Raw genomic sequence first — 24,693 nt, forward strand, 5'->3', positions numbered from 1 at the left:
AGGAAAGCAGAGAAGGAAATTCTCCCGGCATGTCCCTGGTTCATCTCCCTGCTCATTGATCAGTGAATAGACTGACACTCAGTGAATAGAGCAGGCTGTTGGCTGGTGGCATTGGGACTATCTCCCCATTCACAGCATACAAACACCAAATGTCAAATCAGCATTTATGGGATACTGAGAAACTTTTGAGAATTTTTGGAAAAGCCTTATTTGATCATCCATATAAACTGATCTAACCTGCCCTTTCTCTCATCAGTCTGAACCACTCCTTACCATTCCTTCCTCCCCAGTAGACTAGTGTTGATATTTGCTGTTTGTGTTTTTGTTCCTAGAAAAGCACCTGCTCTGCCCACACCTAAATCTTACCCATGCTGAGGAGACTTAGGAGAATTCATTCCCAGTATGTATCAGAAAAACCCTTTTTGTCAGTGTCATTAGTCATCCCCTGGTGCCAGTTCCCATGGTTATGTCTCAGTCTTCAGGCTTTACCTGAGCATCCTTTCTATGCTACTCTCTCTCCCACTTACCGAATTTTATCTTTCTTCCATAGTACATATTTTTATTACTGACAGTAAGATGTGATGATGACTTAGGAGAGCGAATGCCAGAGCCAGATTGCCTGGGATCAAATCTTTGTCTCCTGTTGCTCACTTCTAACTTTTGGCAATTTTCTGGAACTTTTTATAAATGGGAATAACAATAATATTATACTTAACATATGAATTATTGTGGGTTAGCATGAAGCACTTAGAATAGTACAAGATATCAGTTAACATTTAAGAAATGTCAGAATAGTATGGACTCTTGTTAATGACTTTTATGCATTTATTTGTTTAATGTCTGCCTTCTAGCATTCAAATATAGTCTTTGAGTATTTTGTTTATTGTTGTATTCTCAGTGCCCAGAAGCATTCCAGGTGTATTATAGGGGCTCAAAGATATTTGTTGAATACCTGAATGAATAATAGAGATAGCCATAAGAACTAGAAGTTTATTATGAGGAATATATAACTTTTCCTATAACTAGCCACTCACCACACCTCCCCGCCCTATTGGACCCATGAGTGTCTCCTTGAGCATTGTTAATTCTGCATGATATGTGCATGTGTCAAAAGTAGCTATTAAGCACGATTTGAGTTGGTAAAGATGAAAGGATATGCAACAATTTCACTTGGTCAGTAATTTGGAAAGCATATGAATTATTTTTCACTTCTTTTATGGTAAAATGCACTCATTTACCATAAAACTAAAAGTTAAAAATCTTAGTTATTGACCAAATTATATTGTTGTATTATATGCATGTATAACAGCAAATCTCATCAATATGTACAAATATGCAGCAATAAAAATGTGGAGAAAAATCCCTCAAAAAGATTCTTAATTAGATCAATATACCACTAAGTTAGCTTTCAGAATTTTGCTTATGTAACTATTAGCATGTTTATCTTTTACTTACTATAGTTTGCATTTTTTCTTTATTTATCCTTTTCTAATTATAAAGATAATTATAATCTTATTAGATATTATGGAATATTTTTTAATAGAATAATACTGACTTCCATGCTTAATTTTCTTTAAAGAATAGTGATGATGTTAACTTAAATGTGTGTTTATATTCTTTTTTTTAATTCATATTTATTGTAAACAAATGGGATACATCTTGTTTCTCTGTACATGAAGTAGACGCATACCCTTTTTGTAATCATACATTTACCTAGGGTAATGGTTTTTGATTCATTCTGTTATTTTTTTTCTCCCCCCCCACCCCTCTTATCCCTCTGTACACTCCCTCCTTCCTCCATTCTTGCCCCCCTCCACCTCCCCATTATGTGTCATCATCCGCTTATCAGCGAGATCATTTGTCCTTTAGTTTTTTGAGATTGGCTTATCTCACTTAGCATAATATTCTCCAATTTCATCCATTTGCCTCCAAATGTCATAATTTTATTATTTTTTATGGCTGAATAATGTTCCATTGTATATATATATATATATACCACAGTTTCTTTATTCATTCATCAATCGAAGGGCATCTAGGTTGGTTCCACAATCTGGCTATTGTGAATTGAGAAGCTATGAACATTGTTGTGACTGTATCTCTGTAGTATGCTGATTTTAAGTCCTCTGGGTAAAGACCAAGGAGTGGGATAGCTGGGTCAAATGGTGGTTCCATTCCAAATTTTCTAAGGAATCTCCACACTGCTTTCCAGAGCAACTGCACCAATTTGCAGCCCCACCAGCAATGTATGAGTGTATCTTTTTCCCCACATTGTCTCCAGCATCTATTGTTGCTAGTATTCTTGATAATCGCCATTCTAATTGGGGTGAGATGAATCTTAGGGTGGTTTTAATTTGCATTTCTCTTATTACTAAAGATGTTGAACATTTTTTCATATGTCTGTTGATTGCTTGTATATCTTCTTCTGTGAAGTGTCTGTTCATTTCCTTAGCCCATTTGTTGTTTGGGTTATTTGTATTCTTGGTTTAGAGTTTTTTGAGTTCTTTATATAGTCTGGAAATTAGTGCTCTATCTGAAGTATGCATAGCAAAGATTTTCTCCTACCCTCTAGGCTCTCCGCATTGCTGATAGTTTCCTTTGCTGAGAGAAAACTTTTTAGTTTGAATCTATTCCAGTTATTGATTCTTGCTTTTATTTCTTATACTATGGGAGTCCTGTTAAGGAAGTCTGATCCTAAACCATTATGTTGAAGATTTGAACCTACTTTTTCTTCTATAAGATGCAAGGTCTCTGGTCTGATTTCAAGGTCCTTGATCCATTTTGAGTTGAGTTTTGTGCAGGGTGAGAGAGAGGGGTTTAGTTTCATTCTGTTGCATGTGGATTTCCAATTCTCCCAGCACCATTTGTTGAAAAGGCTATCTTTTCTCCATTGCATATTTTTGGCACCTTTGTCTAGTATGAGAAAATTGTATTTATTTGGGTTTGTTTCCCTGTCCTCTATTCTGTACCATTGATCACCTATTTTGGTGCCAATACCATACCGTTTTTGTTACTATTGCTTTGTAGTATAGTTGAAGTTCTGGTATTGCGATAACCCCTGCTTCACTCTTCCTGCTAAGGATTGCTTTAGCTATTCTGGGTTTCTTATTTTTCCAGACGAATTTCATAATTGCTTACTCTATTTCTGCAAGGTACATCATTGGGATTTTAGTTGGAATTGCATTGAATCTGTATAGCACTTTTGGTAGTATGGCCATTTTGACAATATTAATTCTGCCTATCCAAGAACATGGGAGATCTTTCCATCTTCTAAGGTTTTCTTTAATATCTTTCTTTAGTGTTCTGTAGTTCTCCTTGTAGAGGTCTTTCACCTTTTGTTAGATTAAAAATTTACAAAACACTTTAAGAGTAAGGAGTAAAAGATGATGCTGTTGGAATATTCTTAATCAGCTCTACATTGAGTGAAAAAATTAAGAAAAATGAGTTTACTAACATTTTAGATGCCACTCACCTTCAGTGCAAACTTTTGGTTTGAGCTTCTTGTTCTGATCCATGTATTGTCTATGCAGTCACTTCTGGAGTAGTGATTACAGCTTCAGTCCATGCACACCTATTAAGATGAAACTACCCATGTATCCTCAATTCTAAGTGTCCATAAAAACATACAAACATACTTTTAGATGAGCTACCTGGTTGTTCTTATGAATACTGTGATGTCAACATATAAATGTTTACCATTGAGGCTTTTAAAAATTTTCCAGTAATTCTTGATCAGTTTTCAATGTGTGATTTTTAACTAGGTATACATATCAGAAACACTTTCCAACCCTGAAAAATAGATAGATCATTGGTCCCAAACTGGGTGACCTATTGTCAGAATACTTGGGTTTAGGGACAAAGGATTTTTCTTCTGCTCCCCCTCCCCTCCTTCCATCCCTCCCCCTTACTCTTCTCTTCCTCTTTCTCCATTTTTTTTTCCTAATCTTGTTTCTATTGTGACCAAATAATTTATCATGGAAACTTGTACACTTTTAAAAATAAAACAAGGTGCTGCTAATATTATGCTAGACAAGAGGTGTAAATTGGGACTAACCAAACCATAACATATGATCTTTGTACCTACTAGTAATTGAAATATTCTACCTAGTGAAAAATAAACAAATACACAAACCTTCAAGTAGATAAATTAATCACATGGTGAATTCACATTTACTTGTGGTCTAGGAACAGCGCATTTAGGGGCAAGTAAACACTGAACATTCCTTTCAAAGAAAGAAAAATCTATTTTCTTTCCTTCACACAGTATATTTTAAATAAATTTTCCAAAAATAACATAGAACAATATGGTTTTTAGTTTTATATGTAGTATATATATTTTTCATGTAGATTTTTTATAGTTGCATATTATGATTCATGAAAAATATGCTGTTCTACCTTTATATTCCTCATATTGGAATACTTTGACACTTCACTATTATTTGAAGTAGTAGATAATAGTTTGTGTTGCTCTCAGATAGGAAATTATACCTATGAAGTATTTATTGTGTACCAAGAGTTTAGTATGCAGCAAAAAAGCTGTATTCTATTTTCCCACAGCACTATCATTTTTTTTAACCTTTATTTATTTTTACAGACTGTCTTTTGCTACTCTATCACTTTTGTAAATCTGGTTTTGACATGTTCCCTCTTGTTCTTTCATTCATTCATGAATTCGTTCATTCTTTTAGTTTTACAGTTGAATATATAAATTTGCAAATGATTGTACCTAACACTCTATGCTGATACTACTCACTTTTAAATTTTATCTTACAAAGCTGTCAAGATTTCATAAAAAGTTTTAAAACAAAGCAAATGTGCTTGTGTGAATACACACACACTCACAGGGACACACGCACTCAGTCAACCTGGATCTCTCTTCTGAGCTCTAGATTTTTGTCAGCCTTACCTTCTTAACATCTCTATCTGGATGTTTCAAAGACTCCTGAATAAACATACCTGGCCCATGTTAGACCCTTTCAGACTGCTTTTCTTTCAGAGTACCAACTGGTACCCTTGTTCATTCAAGTTCTCAACTTCAAAAATTTGTTTTTTAACAAAATTATTTCATTACTCTTTCTTTAACTAGTCTATAGTCATCATAAAACAGGATCCATGCTTTTTCCTTCATCATTATATTTTTAACATTTACCATAGGAAACCACACAAAATAAACTCTCAATATTGGTGTATAAAAAGAATAGAAGTTTAACTTCCTGATCCTGCACCACTTCTAGTCTTGTGGTAGAGTATTTATAGGTGCCATTGCCTTAAAGTGTCAGTGTGGTGCAGGGACAAATGCTCCAGATTAGCAATCAGGAGACTTCCATTGATCTTTACCTACTCCCTCCCATCTCATCCCTCACTTCCCAACTGAGTATACACCATTTTGTACCTCTACAGCACCATTAATCTCTTTTCTATGTACCATAGTATATTATTTCAAGGATCAATTGAGTTAATAAATCTGAAAGTGTTTTTTTTTTTTGTTTTTTTTTTTAACTATGGAGTCCTATATAAAAACAGTCATTTATTTATAAAATTGTCTATCATACTTTTATGGACAAATCTGTAACATAATATTCAGTCTCTGTGAAGGGTGTTCATCTGTCTGTTTTTTCAAGACATACAATATTAATTCTGCTCTAAGATATGCAGAACCTCACATTAAAAACATGCATCAGCTCAGACCTTAGAAAATGTTCATGCCAGGGCACACACTGAGTAACTGTAAATACAGTGCCTGCATGACAGTGCATATTTACAATACATTTTTATTCATTCTCTTTCCTGCTTTAATTTTTCTGTCAGCCTGAAAAGTTGTTTTTTATTCATGCCATGGCCTTATTTTCTGCAACTCCCTTCTAGAATACATTATGATCGATATTTTGCATATCGTGGATATAGCACTTTTCAGTCTGAAAATACACTTTTCATGCTGATGCTATGTTTTCTAGGTCTGGTGTCTGGAATACATCATTATTAATATTTTGGAGTAACTCTTGTTCATTTGGCACTTCTTCAAGGCTCTTAAAAATGCATCCATTGTCATTAATATTGTGCACCTCTGAGATGCTAATGTGTGAGAACATCTACATTTTTACATACTCAGGTGGAGGAGGCCATGTTCAAAGTTTCCCGTTTTAAGGAATATATGTTGGTGAAATGACCTGAGGTTTTGCTCAAAACAGCCTCTCTCTTCTAAAAACTCTTTGCATAGTAATCGACTACATAAAGCTGTGAGGTCTTTGGAATGTTAAGATCATAGGATGCTAGTGTCAAGGCCAGAGCTATACCTTGTTTGTTTACTAGGTCCTAGTAATCTTTTCCTAATAGATAACAAGAAACATCCTAGAAAAATAAAAATATCAATGTCTTTAGCATTGTAGCTTCTACGCATTTCTTTACCAGGTTTACACAATGATACTGTAACTTTGGTTAGATGTTCTCTTCATTCCTCTGAGCTTTATGTATACCTGTATCATTTAGAGTTCCATATGAATTGATGGTAAAGGATAAATTATGTCTGTATCTATCAGCTTTATTGAGGTATACTTGACAAGCAAAAATTGTAAATATTGAAGGTGTCCAAGGTGAAGGCTTGATATATGTACAAATTGTGAAATGATTGCCACAATCAACCTAATTAGCATGTTGACCACCTCACATATTTACTTAGTGTGATGATAATTAAGATCTACTGTCTTAGAAATTTCAAGGATACTAAACCTTATTTTTAATTATACTAACTATTGAATACATTGGCTCTCCAGAATTTATCTCTCTCATGACTACAAATTTATACATTTTGACCAACATCTTCCCATTTCTCTCACCCTCTGGTGCCTGCCAACCACCATTCTACCCTCTACTTCTATGAGACTTTTTAAGATTCCATAAATGTGAGATTGTGTAGTATTCATCTTTCTGGGATCTAGCTTACTTTACTTAGCATAATATCTTCCAGGTTCACCCGTGTTGAAAGAGAGATTCACATTTTCTTTATCCATTCATCCACTAATGGACTCTTAGGTTGATTGCATTTCTTGGTCATCATGAACAATGCTGTGGTGAATATAGGGGTGAAGATATTTCTTGGACATATTGATTTCGTTTCATTTGAATCTATACCTACAATTGGGTTTTCTGGATCATATGTTCTATTTTTAAAATTTTTTAGGATGCTGAATGCTTTTCCATAATGAATTTACCAATTTATATTCCCACCAACAGTATATAAGGTTCCCTTTTTTTCCACATTGTTGTCAGCATTTGTTATCATTTGACTTTTTAACAGCAGTCATTGTAACAGGTATAAGGTAATGTCTCATTGTAGCTTTCTGTTTGTCTGTTAATTAGTGAGATCAAGCACATTTGCAGATATTTGTCATCCAGTTATATGTCTTATTTGGAAAAATATCTATTCAGGTCAGGTACCCACTTTATAGTAGAACTGTTTTTGATTATTTTTGTATGAGTTCCTTGTTTATTTTCTATTTTCACCTCTTATTCAATAAAAGGCTTGTAAATATTTTCTCTTATGCTGTAGGTTTTCATTTAGTTGGTTGTTTCCTTTCTTGTGAAGAAAAAATTTACTTCTGTGCAGTCCCACTTGTTTATTTATTCATTATTTTTGCTTGATCTTTGGTGGAATATTTAAAAATATTCTTATTATGACCCATGCTATATTGCTCTTCCCTTTTTAGGATTTAGGTCTTATGCTTAATTCTTTAATCCATTTGTATTGAGTTTTGTATAAAGTATAACATAAGGATGCAATTTTAGTTTTGCATGTGTTATCTGTTTTCTCAACTCTATTGAAGAAACTATCTTTTCCACATTACATATTCTTGGTACCCTGGTCAAATTGGTTGACCATACATGCATGGGTTTACTTATGGTCTTTGTATTCAGTTTTGTTGATCTGTGTCTGTTTTCATGTCAGTAAAATACTATTTTGATTACTGTAGCTTTGTAATTAAATTTGAAATCAAAGTATGAAATCAAGAAGATTACTTCAGCAATGCAGAGGCTTCTCAGATTCCATACAAATCTTAGGATTGTTTTTCCTGTTTCTGTGGAAAATTCCAGGAATTTTGATAAGGATTGCATTATAACTACAGATTGCTTTGGGCAGTACAGATGTTTGACAATACTGATCCATGAATATAGACTGTCCATCTATTTCTTTTTCAATTTCTTTCATCAATATTTATGGTTTTCTTTTTTACTGAAATTTACTTCTTTGATTAAATTGTTTTATTAAAAATATTTAAAAATTAAAAACTTTTTCTATAAAAATATTTTATTTTTTATGCTATTATGAATGAATTTTTATTTATTATCATTTGTTATTTAATAGAAACAACTGATCTTTGGATACTAATTTTATAACAGATGCACTATATTTTTACAGAAGCTCCAAACAGGAATTTTTCTATGTATTTTAGGCTGAACATTAGATTTCAAACTGGAATTAAATGTTAGAGATGGGAAGAAGGAGTGAAATGCTCCTCTTTTTGCTATTCTAGTCTGAGACATCCTGCTGGATTGATATTCGTGTGGCCTTTGCTGTCACCTCATATTTGTTGAAACATTTAGACCATAAATGAACTTATTGTCTTTCTTTCTCATTATTTATCTCATCTACTGAAGGGAGACACTGCAACTGTTATCTTCCTGGTGACTCATTAATCATAAGAGTTTTGAGCTGCCACATAAAACTCAATTAGCACATTCATGGGCATCCACATAATTTTAAGCCTAGGAAATGAGCTACATGTGGTTGTCATTGGTAACTTTTACAACATAAAATCTGACAGCCTTGAGTATTATAAAGAGATGCAATTCTAGTTACAGTTGCTGACTATGTTCCTAGTGATAAATAGGTTGTTGATGGTTTTAAATGAACTTTTCCATTGTTTAGCTTTAGATATATTTGATTTCTAGGAATTCCCAAAAGTTAAATCAGAAAGTACCAACCTTCTATCATTTCAGATACTTGTTATAGGTGCAATTGACAGACTGTGTACTCAACTGCTGTTGAAAACTAATGACCATTACTACATAATGTATTTATATAGTTGTTATTTTCTGTAGGACTGTGTGGGTTGATTGTATTCATAGATAATATTGATGGAAAGAGATTCTAAAAATCTAACAGATTGGTTTTAATTTCTTTCTAGTATTATTTACTTCTTAGTCTTACTCATTTGTTACTGCTTCTTATTGCCTGAATTATGCTCTTTGTTACATTTTATTTTTAGTCTCAGAGTAATTCTAGCCACATAGATTCAAGAAATAAACTTTCTGATTTTTTAATGCCTTAAGATTATTTTATTTCCCCTGTATAATAGGGGATTTTTAGATGTTTGTATTGATTTTTCAGTTTATGTTTATTTTCCTCATTCCACACCAACCCTGATGACATTGTCTTCTGTCATAAAACTTTGCTGATAAAAACTCAGAGTTGTTGGGTTCTTGTTCTTGTATAGAAAATGTGTTTTTCTATAAAGATGTGTAGAATTTTCTCATTTTTCTTGAACCTGTGAAATAACTTGGCAGCAAAACTGAGTCCCGCTGCCATTCTGTATCACATGCTCCATGCATTCTCTGTCCGAAGACATGAATGGCCCTTTCAAAGAGATCTCTTTCTATCTCTATCAGTTCTTTCTTTCTCTTCTCCTCTACTGTCCTTATTATATCCTGATGTACCTATTATGCCTCTGGAATTCCCAGGTCAATTAATTTTTCTTTAAGTAGTCATTTTTATTTTAATTTTCCTCCTTCATTTGTTCTCTTCTATTTAAGCATTATTTACTTACTAGTTTTGTATTTATTATAACCATTTTGTTATTGTCAAAACTGTAAAGGGTTTGTGATTTTAACCTACTTTCAGAGTAACATGTTAGCCAGTCAGTTTTGTGGATGTTGCAAGAGACATGAGACTCCTGTATCAGAGAAAAAGGATTTATGACTAACAGTATGGCAAGTGCAAAATGGGAATCAATATATTTACATCAGTTCTCCTTTGCCCAAGTCCCACGGGGTGGCATACATGAGACTGAATCACTGTTCAAGCATCACAGCGAGCAACCCCCAGCTTAGGAAACTCAAATCTTTTAATATGGGCATAATGTATGCCTGCCTTCTGTTCCAGAGGTTAAATGTCATCTCTGTCTTCCAAGGCTACTTTATTCTAGAGGGAAGAACGATTATTATTTTCCAAGGTTGCTTATGATTCAAATATCCTTGAGAAGAGAATTTAAAACACAAGCTAATCATGCCTTGCTTCACAAGATGTTCAGAAATATGAGAAATTTCAAGAATCTCCCAACCATTATCATGTGTAGCCTTTAATTTTTTTCAGTTTTGGAAATAACATTTTTCAGTTTTCAAAACCTAATGTTTCTGACTTCTTGATTTGGTTCGACAAGTCAACTTGTGGGAGGAATAGAAAAAAGAGGAAAAAATATTATCTCTAATGTGATTACCATAAGGTGATTCTCAAGAGGACTCTTCTATTTTTTAGGACAGTGCTTATTAATCTTTCTTGTGTGGAAAGATTGGGAATTTGTCTAAATGCAGATTCTGATTTTGTGTATTTGTGGTGGGACTTGAGGTACTAAATTCCTATCAGGATCCTGCTGATGCTATCCTGTTGGTCTTGGGCAGCAGTTTGACTCTTAGGGTTAGACATATGTCCTCATGGGCCAGTTCTACTTGTTTGCCTTAAATTTAGCATTTCATACTTTTAACTTTCTTTGTAAAGCTAGTGTTGTCCACATTTATGAATGGAAAACAGTGGAATGGAATTAAATAATATAATGCATGTGGTCTACACTGGAGGCCATTGTGTCAAAGCCCTCTCCTGGTGAGAAGTGTCTTTGGATCTCATCTCAGAAAAGCTTCTCAGAGGTCATCAGTGAAATAAGGATCTCAAAGAATCTGCTTTTCTTTCTTTCTTTTTCTTTGTTTTGTTTTGTTTTCTTATTTGTAAGAGCACTGGCAATAGCTATTGAATCAAACAACTTTTCAAAAACTCTGAACATATCCAAAGTCTCACAACAGGTCAAGGAGCATTTGTTCAAGAAAAACTGCATTTCAGTTACAACAGCCAGCCTTGTGATGTTTTAACTTGTTTTATTTTCATCCTCCCCTTCCCAGCCTTACTGTACCTTAAAAACTATCTCCCCACAAATACAATGAAAGCCAGCAGTCTAGAGCTCTTCTTACCCTGTGTGAGAAGTACAGAGCCTTTCTAAGTCTAACTGGTGATGTATAAACAATAGAAATTTATTTTCTACAGTTCTGGAGAACGTGAAGTCCACAATCAAGGCACTGATAGGTGCAGTGTCTGGCAAGGGTCAGCTTCCTGGCTCACAGATGGCCATCTTGTCACTGTGTCCTCACTTGGCAGAAGGGTCCTTTTTTATAAAGGCACTAATCCCATTCCATGAGGGCTGTACCCTCATGACTTAATCGCCTCCATCAGGTCCCACCTCCTGATATCATCACATTGGGGGTTAGAATTTCAAAATAAAATTTCAGGTCAGTGTAAATACTCAGCATATCGCACAGATACTAGATAGGGAAAATTGTTTTGAAACTCTTTCAAAACAGTTGAAATTTCATCATATAGAATTGCATTTTTCAGTCTTTCTGGCTAAATGAACTTTGTGAAAAAGATAAAAGACATCTTTGTCTCACAGGAGTATGGCAATGGCTATTATTTAGGAACTTTAGCAATTAAATTTTCTACTTTTTCTTTCTGGTTGTCAGGTCTGTGATAATTTCATTTTTCAAATATGTTCTGAGCATGTACTTAAATAAATAAAAGGTATTACACTAGGGAATTTTCTGGTCTGTAGAAATAACTTTCTAAAATACTATGTATTTTCTTGCTGTTTACATTTTTGTTTTGCCGTGTCGTAGATCAAACCTAGCACCTCACACATGGTAGGCAAGAATTCTACCACTGAGCTACATCCCTAGTCCAATTGTGACACGTATACACATGCAGCTTTTCCCGTGAAAAAGTTAAAATGAAACTAAAATCATACAAAATTTGTAAATTTACCCAAACTCACTTCAGAGAGTTGAGTCAGGAAGTTTTAGATGGAATTTTAGTGGAAACTTCAGCATTCTTTCCCCTTTATTATATGATAAAGTGATATAAATAAAAAATGAAATTATAAGACACAATTTTATATTATTGAATCACAGGTGAAAAACTGGCACTTTACGAATAGGCTATCCCAATTCCTATTTCTAATACTCACCTTTCATGTATATATTCACAACTGGCAAACACCTAGTTTTAAATAACACATTTGTGTGTGACCTTTTAAAAAAATTAACAATGTCTTTGTTTAGAGTGCAGAGGGCATGGATTTCACAGAGCATTTCCTACTAAATGGAGTATATTACTCCAATATCACAACCGTGTTGTCAGGAAGTGGCACTTCATTAAGATAATGTGACCTTTAAAATATTCTTCCAACCTCTCTCTCAGGCTTTGGTAGTGGGATTTGCACTTTAATTTCTGTAGCTTTTTGATAGGTTGGAAATAAAAAATAATTGAAGGCTACATTTTTTATTTTACTTCAGTTATATATTATGTGAATGATTTTTGTTTGTTTTGGGGGGGGTATTTTTTGACCCTAAAATGGCATTAAATGTCAGATAAAAGATTTTTGTTCAAACCAGTAAAATGCATCTTATAATTAAAATCAAATTAGTGAGTTTATACCTATTGTGGAATAGAAGGAAGGGGAAAAAATGGCTCTGTAGAATAAAGTCAATTTTTTTTTTTCTGTAGCATGTTCAAAAAAGCTGAAAAGGCCCCCAAAGTGCTTTTTCTTATTTTGTGATGACAGTGAGATAATATTTATTTCATTGTGCTTGCTATGGTAACTTAAAATTGTTTGTTCATCCAGAGCCATTAGTGAAAGTAGAGATTTAAGTTCTTCTAAAACCATTTTTATGGCTGAGTCAAAGTAGGCAATTTAGTGGAAAGAGGAAAGGAAATGACTATTCTGATCAGGCCAGAAGTAGTATATTTTAGGAAACATTTATGTGTCATTGGATTTATTTACAGGATTGAATTTTATGATCAGGATTGAATTTTATGATCAGAATTGAGACTTTCACTAAGTATCTTGAAAAAATATTTACTGGCAAATTATTGTTTCTGTTTTAATTTGTGTATATTATTAGGTGCCAGAGAACATTTTTCTTAATCACAACTTTGGCAATTGTTACACTCAAGTTTTCTTTGTAATTCATTTGAAATAGAATATATTATACCCCAGGAGTGGCTGCATTATGTGAAAAGGCAGGACCGTATGGTGGGGAGAAAACTGACTAGTGAGGTTTTGATTTTTCTAATAGATATGCAACTTTTGACTCAGCTACCATTAACTTTTCTAAACTTTCATTTCCCTATTAAAACAAAATAAGGCAGGAAACCTGGCTTTCGGGTTTGATAAACAGAATTTTTTTTCTCTTGTATAACCAGAAGACAGAAAGTAGGCCATATAGGTAGTTCAGTTGACGAATGTTATCATTGGAGACTCCATTTTTTTATTGTCTTTCTTTTCTTTTTTGTGATTATGTCACTGCTATCAGATAGCTGATAAATTCCCTTGGGTCACGTCTGTATTCTAGGTAGGAAGGAAGGGATAGATTTTTCTTCTGTTGAAATATTACCTTTTTTATTCAAATAGGGATTCATCGCCAGTTGACTTGTTTTCACTTCCTCATTAACCAGAATGATGTCATGTAATCTCCCCTAATTGCAAAATAATTTGGAAAATTAAATACTTAATTTTTTGGAGTCTAAATTAGAGGAAAACAAAGGAGAAGATTATTGAAAAGGGGTACCAATCATGAATGGATAAACAAAATATGATATATTGATCAGCTTTTCATTACTGTGCCCAGGATAACTTAAAAGAACTGCTTAGAAGAGGAAAAGTTCATTTTGGGTTCACAGTTTGAGAAGTTCAGTCCATTGTCAGTTGAATCTGTTGCTCTGAGCCTGAGGCAATGCAGAATATATGGCAGAAGGGTGTCAGGGAAAAAGTTTTTCAGCTCATGGCATCCAGAAACAGAGAGAGAGAATATGAATGAATATAGGGACAAAATATGATCTCCAATGACAGAGACCCAGTGTCCTACCTCCTCTAGCCATACCCTATCTGCCTATAGTCACCACTCAATAATCCATTCAGATTATTAATCTGTCAAGTGGATTAATTCATTGATTAGGATACAACTCTCATAATCTTATCATTTTACCTCTTAGCATTCCTACATTGCCACCTGAGCTTTTGAGGGTTGCCTCATATTCAAACCAGAATGTAGTATATATATACAATGTAGTTCTATTCTATCATAAATAAGAATAAAGTTATGTCATTTGTAGGAAAATAGATGGAACTGGAGACCATACTTTTGAGCAAAATAAGCCACACTCAGAAATGTATCTCGTTTTTCCTCATGTGGAAGCTTGTGAGAATAAAAGAGAGGACCACCATAAAAACTGAAGGGTAGCAATTGGGATAGAAGGAGAACAAGGGCAGAGGGAATGAGGAGATTGTAGGGGGTTATTGAGAACTAGAATTGATCCAGTTGTGTTTTTATGTATATGCAAATATGTCACAATGAAATCCACCATTCAGAGTAATTGAGATATAGCAATAAAAATAAAAAGGGGTACAGCTTAAAGTAATCAGTAATATGGACCACAATCAAATACTTTGCATGTAAAATCTCTTTAACATTCTAGGTTATAGGTATAGTATTAAGGCATCTGAAAGGAATTAATATTACCATTTTATTATTATCATGGCCACATCTGATTGAGATAGTGGTATCTTTAATTCTGAGGCACGTGATGTAAATGAACCTTCTAAAATATGTCAGGAGCATGTGAGTTGTGTTGAGAATATGTCATATTAGCAAGAGTTGAAGGAACTAGCATGGTTTTACTTGAAGATACCCTTTAGTGGAAGCAAATGTTTAAAATGTTTAAAGGGGAAGATATACTTAGTTATTCCTAAAAATCAGTGTTATAAACTTCTTTTATTTTGATTAGAAAGAATAACAGGACTGGGTATGTATATCAGTGGTAAAGCACTTGCCTAGTATACACTGGGATCTGTGTTCAATCCCCAGCATCGCCAACATAAAATATTAAATAAAATATAACAATTGTGTCCTGCAGATTGAGGATGGGAAATTCTCATAGTTGATCTTCAGTGGCAACTCTAATGCTGAGATTTAATCATCTTTCCACTTATAATTATAGCCAAATATGAAAATACTTCAGTAATGTATTAGTTTTTTATTGGTGCATAACAAAGTAGTGTAAACTTAGTCACTTAAAACAATTAACATTTTTAGGTCTCAGTTTCTGTGGGTAAGGAGTCTAGGAATAACTTAGCAGAGTGCTCTGCCCTGGATTTCACAAGGCTACAATGAGGGTCAGTCAAAGTTGCATTTCTTTCTGAAGCTCACCATTCTCTAGAAGTGGTTGTTGGCAGAATTCAGTTCTTTGTGGGTATTGAACTGAGGCCTTCAGTTCCTAGAGGTCACCTGAACTTCCCTGCCCCATGCCCTCTCCATAGGTGGTTAATGTCTGAGAGGCTTGCTTGCTTCTTCAAGTTTAGCAGGAGAGTTTCTCACTCCAGTCAGCTAGACAGAGTCTTATCCAGCATAACCTGATTATAAGGGTGACATCCCTGGTCATATTCTCTTATCTAGAAGTTAATCACACTCATGGAGAAGGGACTAGACAGAGGTATGGACACTGGGAGGTGAAAATTATTGTAGTCTTTCTAAGGTATGTTCACTACAAATTGTGCTTAGAATTGACTTGAAGTATGTTATTTCAGTAGGTTTAGTTAACTATTTGCTGCTGTGACTAAAAGACCTGAAAAGAACAATTTTAGAGGAGGAAAAGTTTATTTGGGGGCTCACACATTCAGAGGTCTCACTCTATAAACAGCTTGCTCTAATCATTTCACCTCTGAATGTTCTTTCATTGTTTCACACATGAGCTTTTGGGGACACTTCACATCCAAACATAACATATGTGAAAGTAAAACTTGACTGTACTTTCAGAATCCATGTGACTTCAAAACTTAATTAAGAACCCCTGAACTTTTGAGGAGGAATCTTAACAAAAGCAGAAAAGGCATTTTCATTGCTAATTGTAGATCATGTAGGTTGCATTGACATTTGCTACTTTGAAATGGGGGGGCATGATATGAAGGTCATGGGAGATCATTTTCTATCAAGATATTATTAATTCAAAAATAACAGCATTAGCTGGCAGCTTTCATACTCTAGATTCCATCCATTATGGAAAATAATAGGCATAAAACAATAAATACCAACCATAAACATGGGGCAGGGCTTTAGTCATGTTATCATTTTTCCTTTTCATTTATTATCAACTTGACGTTAAGTACCTGAAATAAACTCCACGGCATTCAGTTTACATAGTGGTGTCCATTTGAAAAACCAAAGCAATTCTAGATGCATTCCTATAGCACATGGTAAACAGAATATGGTCTTGCTTTCCTACCCACAGTCCTGTCACCATCTCCAAGTGTCTCCATCATGGAACTAGTATCTCAGAAAGTTCCAGTGATGTAGGAGTCTTTCTGTATTTTTCTTGACTTCCTTCACCACTCTTACCCTATTGACAATTTATAACCCCTGCACCATCTGGGGAACAGACTGTTGGCTGCCAAGTAGACTCATTAACATTCCCCTCCAGGAACTCTTGCTGTTTAATTAGGCTGTCGGCTGGATTCAGGCAGTGAAAGCCTTAGGTGGCTGTGTAACAAATCCATGACTCCATGCATTCCGATGTCAAGGTCACTAAGATTCCTGCTTACACTCAATATCAGAAAGGGAATCCAGATCATTGGCTGCTAAAATCCAAGTTATCAATGACTTCACCTTAAAGGGGACTTTCCATAGTTAATTGAGACACTAAGTCATTCCCCACTGAATTCACAGCTGTCACTACTGTGCTATTTGACAATTTCCTAACCCCTAGGCCACTGGGTCTGGCAGGCAGGCTAGATTTCCTGTCAAAACTAGTCAATAGTGTTTGTCGAGTACTATCTAAACCCAATACTGATATTATTATATGTGCCATAATTAAATGCATCCCATTAAATTCTCTGAGGACAGATTGCTGAAAGTGTTAGCACTCTCAGCGTACTTGATTCAAGTCGAACAAAGTTCTCTTTTTCATGCCAGATTGGCAAAATTCTATTGTAAGGAAAATGCCTCTCATTTGAATTGTTTGTTTAATATTAAATACTCACTTTCTAATCACTGTTATGAAGAAAGGTGAAAGAAGGTTATTATACAAAATGTGTCCACTAAGGGTTTTCCAAATCCAAAGACAGAAATATTACTAGCAGGTATCAACCAAAAACAATACTTTTTGACTGAATTAAATATTCATACATCTACCAATATATTCATTCAGTTCCTTCATTTGTCAAGTATATATTGATCATTTCCTTCAATTAGACCCTACACTAGGTGATATGACTATAACAGGGACTCAAATTAGGTATTGTCTCCATTCTAGCAAGAGAAGCAATTATTCATCATACAATCACGAAAACCAAATATGATCACAACAATGATCAGTAAACATACGTACTTCCTAAGCACTCATAATTGAGATGGTTGGCCTAATTTGGTCAACAGGGAGGTAATCCCATAGAATCATTCTTGGATTGATGAAAAATGAACAATAAATTGGGGAACACCTAAAAAACATTTGGGGAAGGGAGACAGAAAAAATCCTCTAAAAAAAGAAAAAACCCACATAGATGCTCTGGGTCAAGGGTAACAAGATATATCTGTAAGATGGCAGGTAAGGCTGGTTTTTAGATAGGAGGGAAGATCACACTGGGTGAGACCTAATGAAAGGTTTTGTGCATGTATTAAGATTGTAAAACTATTTTACCTAGTGTTGGTAAAGTATTATCTTCCAGGTGTGTCTTTTTGTGGAACTGTGCCATTTTCTTCAGGCTGTCTAAATCTAATCTTTCCTTAGTCTAAAAGTAAAAGAAGGGAATAAATTTGCAGACTTGGGTTTGCTTTTTCCTCCTATCTATTGTCTTGAGTAATTGTTGAGAGAAATCCTAGTTCTTGGCTGGCAGCTGTGAACGTCTCAAGTGTGTAAGGAAAACTCACAGGGAGGATCGTTCCGCTTCAGCTACCTAGGAAAGTAAACAACTACCCCAAGTTGTGACTCAGTGTTACCAAGGGAAGCCATATAGGAACCTGGTGGTCTGATCCCCCATGGCATATTGTGACTGGGCCACAGACCTATAAAATGTATAACTGTTCCTGAAAGAAACAAGTTTGCAGGCTGCTCACCACAAGCCTGCTTCCACCCAACTCCCGGAGTCTGGGTCTTAACTCTGTGCCCTTACCCTGCATATGAGCTAGCCTGGCACAAGAGAAACTACAAGTAATGAAGAATATGATTAGTGTTCATAATTCTCATGGTGAACATGGAATTGTCAGTGGAATTACTTTAAAATGGATCTTTTCTAGCGGTGCATCAAAATGCTTGGTCCAAGAGATAATTATTGCTGTTAGCCTTTACATTGTAGGAGGATAAAACTTTTCAAACCTGTGTTACCTGTTTCTGCATACACTTATTTCTTTTCTTCATCTTTTTATCGAGCATCCTTTAAGTTCTCTTTAAACCCTAATTCAATGGAGATAACTGAAATATTTTGTTTGTTCCATATAGCTTTTTTTCTTGGTGGTTACGGATGTCAACAGTAGGCTTTGAGTTGTGCTTCCTTAGTTCCACTTTTTTTTTTTTTTTTTATCCCTAGAGTATTGATCAAGCACTCATAGACCCTGTTCAAGAATGAGAAGTAAACTCCTAGTCTCCAAGGAAAATCATACATGGGGCTAAATAAACTCCCATTCCTTCCAAATCTTTGTTATATAGGTATCTGTAGGAGAAAAAGAAGATGTTTAAGTATAAACACAATTTCATTGATGTGTTCCTGGAATGCTATAATATGATTTTTCTTTTAAAGGCTTAATTTGCAAAAAAGGTTACAGAATATGAATAATTCTAAGTATCCCACAAAGAGTAACACTACATTTGACATATGACATTGTTTTAAAGAGTTTTCAGTCAATGCTTTTTCTCTGGATGTTTCCTAATATTAGTCTTAATTGTATTGATAGTACTCTGTTTAATATTAATTATTAATATTAACATTAATAATTTAATATTGTTATTTAGACACTCAATATAATTGAAAAATGTATAATTTGAAATGATCTTTAAAATCCAGGCTTTATAATTAGTAGCTACTTTACTTCAGTTATTACATCATATTAACTACAATATACATGTAGTTGAACAAGATCTTAGAGCCACAGACTACAGACTGATCCTAATTTATTTATAAATAAATTCTTTAGAACAGTATAATGTTTCTGAAATTTTGTAAAGTTATACAGTTGTCATTAATTTTTCATTTTATTTTATTTATTTTTTTAGAATATGTGACATTTAAGAAAAGAGGAGAGTAGGGCAATAATACTCATTAACATGCCAGAAAACATTACCATTGGGAGAAACCTAAATGAATTTGAATTAGTTTATGTGCAGATGAAAATGCTAATGGTCTTTTCATAAGCAGCAGGGAAAGTATTTTATGTACAGGGGTGTGATCAGCTAGTTTTATTATTTTAGTGAAAATAAAGTATGAGAAAATAAATCTAAGTTGGAATTTTAAACAGAGAAATATTCTATCTATTATAGATGTCCAGTGCTATTATGCAAGCTGTATATTTTCCTGTTTAAAATCCTCATTCACAGACAGTCAAATCTATAGCCTAATGGTCTTTTCCTAAGGCTGCCATAGTGGAGTGCTCCATGCATGGAAAGGGGGAGTGTGGAAGAAAGTATGTGAGCATCAAGAGATATCTGAACTTTAGACCTTTTCTCAGTCTCAGGAAAGTTAAATAATTTTCTCATCTTCCATTCATTTCCTAAAGATATGACATAAAGCAGTAATTGAGTTTCATCTGGCCAATTGTTCAAAGCTATTTTAAACTACAAAATGATACATTGCAGTAAATCCATGAGCTAATGCCCAAATAGTTTTGCCTGTTTCAGCCATTCCTAAGTTGTACTAATGAAAGCCTCACATTTTTAAGGAGATATATAGAAGCACTTGGGTAAATATAGAGGTCTCCAACTGGATTCAGACAGATGGGGTTTAACCACATCTTGCACTCATACATCACAGTAGTCTAAGAGCTGGAAGACAGGTGCAAGGGGGGAGGCCCAGATTTTCTTGGTAAGTTTAAGAATGAAAAGTGGAAAAGGAATCTTTTTCTTTCTTTTATTTAACATTTAAAAAAGACATTTAAATCTTGTTAGAACAGCAGAAAGAGACGATGTGTTAACTCTGAATGAAGAGAGGAGAGAGATCTAGTGTTTTGAATCTTTTCTAAGCCATCTGTACCATTTGGGTAAGGTAATAGAGCAACTTCATCTTGAAGGAAAACTGCAGGAGCTTGTTTTGGTTTTAAAAAAAAGTACTTTTGCCATCCTGACAGGATTATTGATAGAAAAAGAAACTCAAGGTCTTAGACCTTGGTGTTTTTCTCATTCTATGGTAATCTTATTGCTGGAGATTGTTGGCTCAGCTAGTTCTTAGCTAGATGCTGGGAAGATAAATTTGAACTTGGGCTTGTGACACCACTTAACTTGTAATAATGATTGTTATCAGTGCTTCTCCATCCTGTTTGGATGGCAGGAAGTTAGGCTATGTGTGTGTGAGTGCTTTTCAAACTGTGAATGACATTTGAAATGCCCAGATACTTTTCCCAAAGTAGTGGTTAGGAATTACTACTATCATAGAAGTATAAATGCATTTTCATTATTTAGGGCAAGAAAATGCCATTGAACCCTTTGTCTCTAACAATAAGGGAGCTAAATTGTTCATTGATTTCTTAGCCAATCATTTGGTAAGAACTAAATGTGAGTGTGTGTGTGTGTGTGTGTGTGTATTTAATCTAGAAAGTTCTTTATTTACTAAAGAATATTTTACTTTAAACTTTGTGATCTTTGTATTCTCTGTGTTCATACTTGAAAATTATTTTGTTCCATCTACATTTTTGTGCAATAGAGCTGGGCATGATTTTTTGTTTGTCAAAATAGTGTATGTACATGGTATTGAGAAAGTCAGACTAGGAAGTGAGAGCTCAGGAAAAGGAGAAAAAAGAAATATAATGCAAAGTAAACAGTCTGCCTTTTTAAGAGTTTATTTTCTAGCACTTAAAGCACTTTAAAACTACTTTAAATTAAAATCACCTATATTAAGCAACTGAATACAAATTAATCAAAATCAGTGTTTTATTTTAAACACTTTTGAACAAATGAGTTTTCTAAATATTTTCATAGTCCTAAGTCTTGCTGATATCTGAGATATCTTTTTTAATTTTTATTTTATTTGTTCTAATTAGTTGTACATGACAGTAGAATGCATTTATACATTTTGCTAGCTCATACATAAATAGTGTGTAATCTATCTTTGAGATATCTTACTAACTCAACTATTACATAATAGTCAAAGCTGTCAGTTAATAGTTGAAGGGACTCTTAAAGCGGTGCAAAGGCTGGAAACCCTATACATTCAGGAATCAGACTTCCAGAATTCAATCCAGGTCTCCTCAACCTGAAGTTGTCTGAATCAGACCTGGACTTTCTCTAAAGGCAGAAATCAACATTAAGTCAGATGGAGCTGTGCTGTTATTGGGCTTAGGGTAGAGATTTTCTAGGAAGGAAATAATTTAAAGAAAGCAAAAGAAAACACAGCAACAGTTTCAAACAATGTAGATTCTGGTCCATACATGTACTATGAAATCAAGTGATGATGTTAAACACACTTATTTCTCCAGGCTCTAAGTTCTGAATGTTATTTATTTTAATTGTGTAGTTCTAGAAACAGATGAAATATGCAGATGCATTAATGATGTAGATAAGATTAGGGAAAGAAACTCAGGACTAGCAACAAAGGAAACTTGACCACCTGTGCCTAAAAGAGGAAAGGGGGGATGAAGTAGTGATCAGAGGAGAGTTTTGCAGAAGATGTTACTGAGTTGCTGTGGTCTTCAATGGACAAGGTCAACATGCTGTTACCTGGTCGAAAGAAGTTGGTTTAAGAACACTCTGACCTCACTCTCCTACTGCCCAAGTTCTACTGTTTCCTCTCAATGGCCAAATCCAACTAAAAGCAAGGAGGAAGCAGTGTCAATGATGTAGCCCACCAGCCAGCTTCTGAAACCACAGAGCAATCTAGAGAAGAGTAGCATGCTAACCTGGAGGGGCCAGTGAAACCCCTCTGCATGTAAACTCCACATAACTAGCTGTGTTTGTAAAACTCTAAGGTAGTTCAGCTTTAAGTGGAAGGAAGCTTTTTGTTATGTTTCAAGTATGATTTAGTAATATGTAATTTAAAACGCACTTCAACTAATCACTTTTGACTTAAAGATTCCTACTTAACAGTTAAATATATTAAAAGTAAACAGCAGAATCGGAAGTGAGAATAAATTATAAATCTAATATTTATCAAGAAAGAAGAGACATTATGAAGGCAGGTAGGAGACTTGGAAATTGAAGTGATTTTGATAATAGAGCAGCCTCTTGGCTGGGGCAATACTATTAACCATTGGGTACTATTTTTCTCTATGGACCTACGTGCAGTTGGCAAAGAATGACCTACTGCTTTTATTGTTACCAGGACTCCCTTGATGAAATCTTAAGTACAAATCACTGAGAATACAAATAATAATAATGTTAGTATATAACTGAGTCCTATAATGTTAAATATGCAACTAGACCTTATAATGGCAAGGTCTTTCAGAGTAAAAATAAGTGAGTATTCCATGTAGAATTTGCAAAAGATTATTATTTGTTAGTTATTTATGATGAAATTCACTGATCTTGTTAAAACATTCCAAAAACACATGTGAGATATGGTAATCCCAGTTCAATTCAATGATTTCCTACCAGACCCAACCCTGTCAACCGTGATAAGAACCAAGTCTGAGTAATTCAAATCCTTTTGGACACATATTCATGTTTGAAACAAGGAATGCAAGAGCAGGTGTCACAATACACTTTCAACATATGGTGAGCTCTTCCACTGCAGCTGACTGCAATCCCTGTCAAAGGTCACAGAGACAAAAGACATAGAGTCAGAAGTAGATATGTGCTTCAAAAGCACATTCAGGAAACTGTGCTGTTATAAACTGCATTCACTGAACCAGAGAAAAACCCTATCCCTTTCATCAATAATGTCGTGTGAATTGAAAGCTGATTCTGAATTTAGTTATGTAAGTTCCTATATAACTGTGAGCAACAGAGAAACAGAAAATTGAATTGAGGAGGTCAGAAACCTTCCACATAGCAGAATATGGTCTTAATAGCCTATCTAACTCTCGACCCAAGTGTCATCATAAATAGGGAGCGGTGTAACAGAATCCACTTTGAGATTGAAGGAGTTAGACCCTTGAGTGTCTGTATTCACTGTACCACAAAGAGCAAGGGGAAGGCCTGAAAAGTAGCCATGCTGCAATCACTGAGGCACAATGGCTACTCGGCCACTCTCCAAATCTGGTTGTGTGGAGGAAAGGTACATGAAAGGATATACACATTTCAGGGGAAAACACAAAGTGTCACTTTCCACAAAGAAAAATGACATTGAGTCCACCTAGAGGAGAGAAGCAGCTGATTACCCGTCACCTTCTTTGAGGAGCCTTTCCCAACACCACAAGCCTGGGCCAAGCAGCTCCTCAGAGTCCTCCCCAGCCTCCCTGCATGCTGGGCCTTGATCATGTTCTACAGTCTGCTGTAATTACTTTTTGAAATCATGCACCGGACTGCAAGTTCCTTGAGGGCAGGGACTGTCTCTCCGGTGTTCTCATTTTGTCCCATCATCCAAGATGTGAAGCACCTATAAAAATGTAAATATAGTCTACAATATATAATAATTTAATTACATTATAATATAATTATTATAATATAGATAAACTCTCAATTATTACTTTCCACCTATTTCTATGCACCTGTGTCAATTTCCTTTAAACGTTCTCAGAATTGAAAACTTGGGACTTAATAGGTTGCTGCTTATCCTCAGCAGCTAAAAAGACCTTGCCAGGCTTGCCAGTAACTGACTGCAGTCTTCCAAGAGCAGGTGAGCGCTCTCACCAGAACACACCTGTAGATAACCTAGTCTTTGTCCAAAGCAAAGTCAGAAACTCTCCTGAGACCAATGTTGTCATTTACCAAGACTCAAAGATTTTAAAGGAACTTTGCTCGGATCCTATAAATCTTTGTGAATGTCAAGCCCCATCTGACATTTTTCTCTTTGATTTTTAAACTTCTATGACCTAAGCAATATTCAAAATGGAATCTTCAGTTAGTTTAGAAGGATGTTGTCGATGGATGTTTTGGGTGGGGAAAGGAAGACCATTTCCTCATCTGGTAACATACATCCTGCACTGCCTTCTCACCAGGGCGATGGATGATTTCTAGAAGTTCTGGAAGAGCACTATTTGAAATATGTCAAAAGTTATAGAAATAAAAGTCATGTTAGGATAAAATAAATTTAG

The 24,693-nt window shown here is 34.8% G+C and overlaps 1 protein-coding gene across 5 annotated transcripts in view; it reads left to right on the forward strand.

Annotated features, from left to right (window-relative positions):
• The window catches only part of Naaladl2 (N-acetylated alpha-linked acidic dipeptidase like 2), a 1,279,203-nt gene that overhangs the window by 546,146 nt on the left and 708,364 nt on the right, over window positions 1–24,693 (forward strand). Inside the window, exon 1 of one of the 5 annotated variants that reach the window (XM_047564212.1) lies at window positions 339–400. The exons of the other annotated variants lie outside the window; for them this stretch is intronic. The gene's annotated coding sequence lies outside the window, so the exon portion shown is untranslated. Of the gene's footprint in view, window positions 1–338; window positions 401–24,693 lie in introns of those variants that run through there. 5 annotated transcript variants of the gene reach the window in all.

The sequence above is a fragment of the Sciurus carolinensis genome, chromosome 9, assembly GCF_902686445.1.
Source record: "Sciurus carolinensis chromosome 9, mSciCar1.2, whole genome shotgun sequence".
NCBI lineage: Eukaryota > Metazoa > Chordata > Mammalia > Rodentia > Sciuridae > Sciurus > Sciurus carolinensis.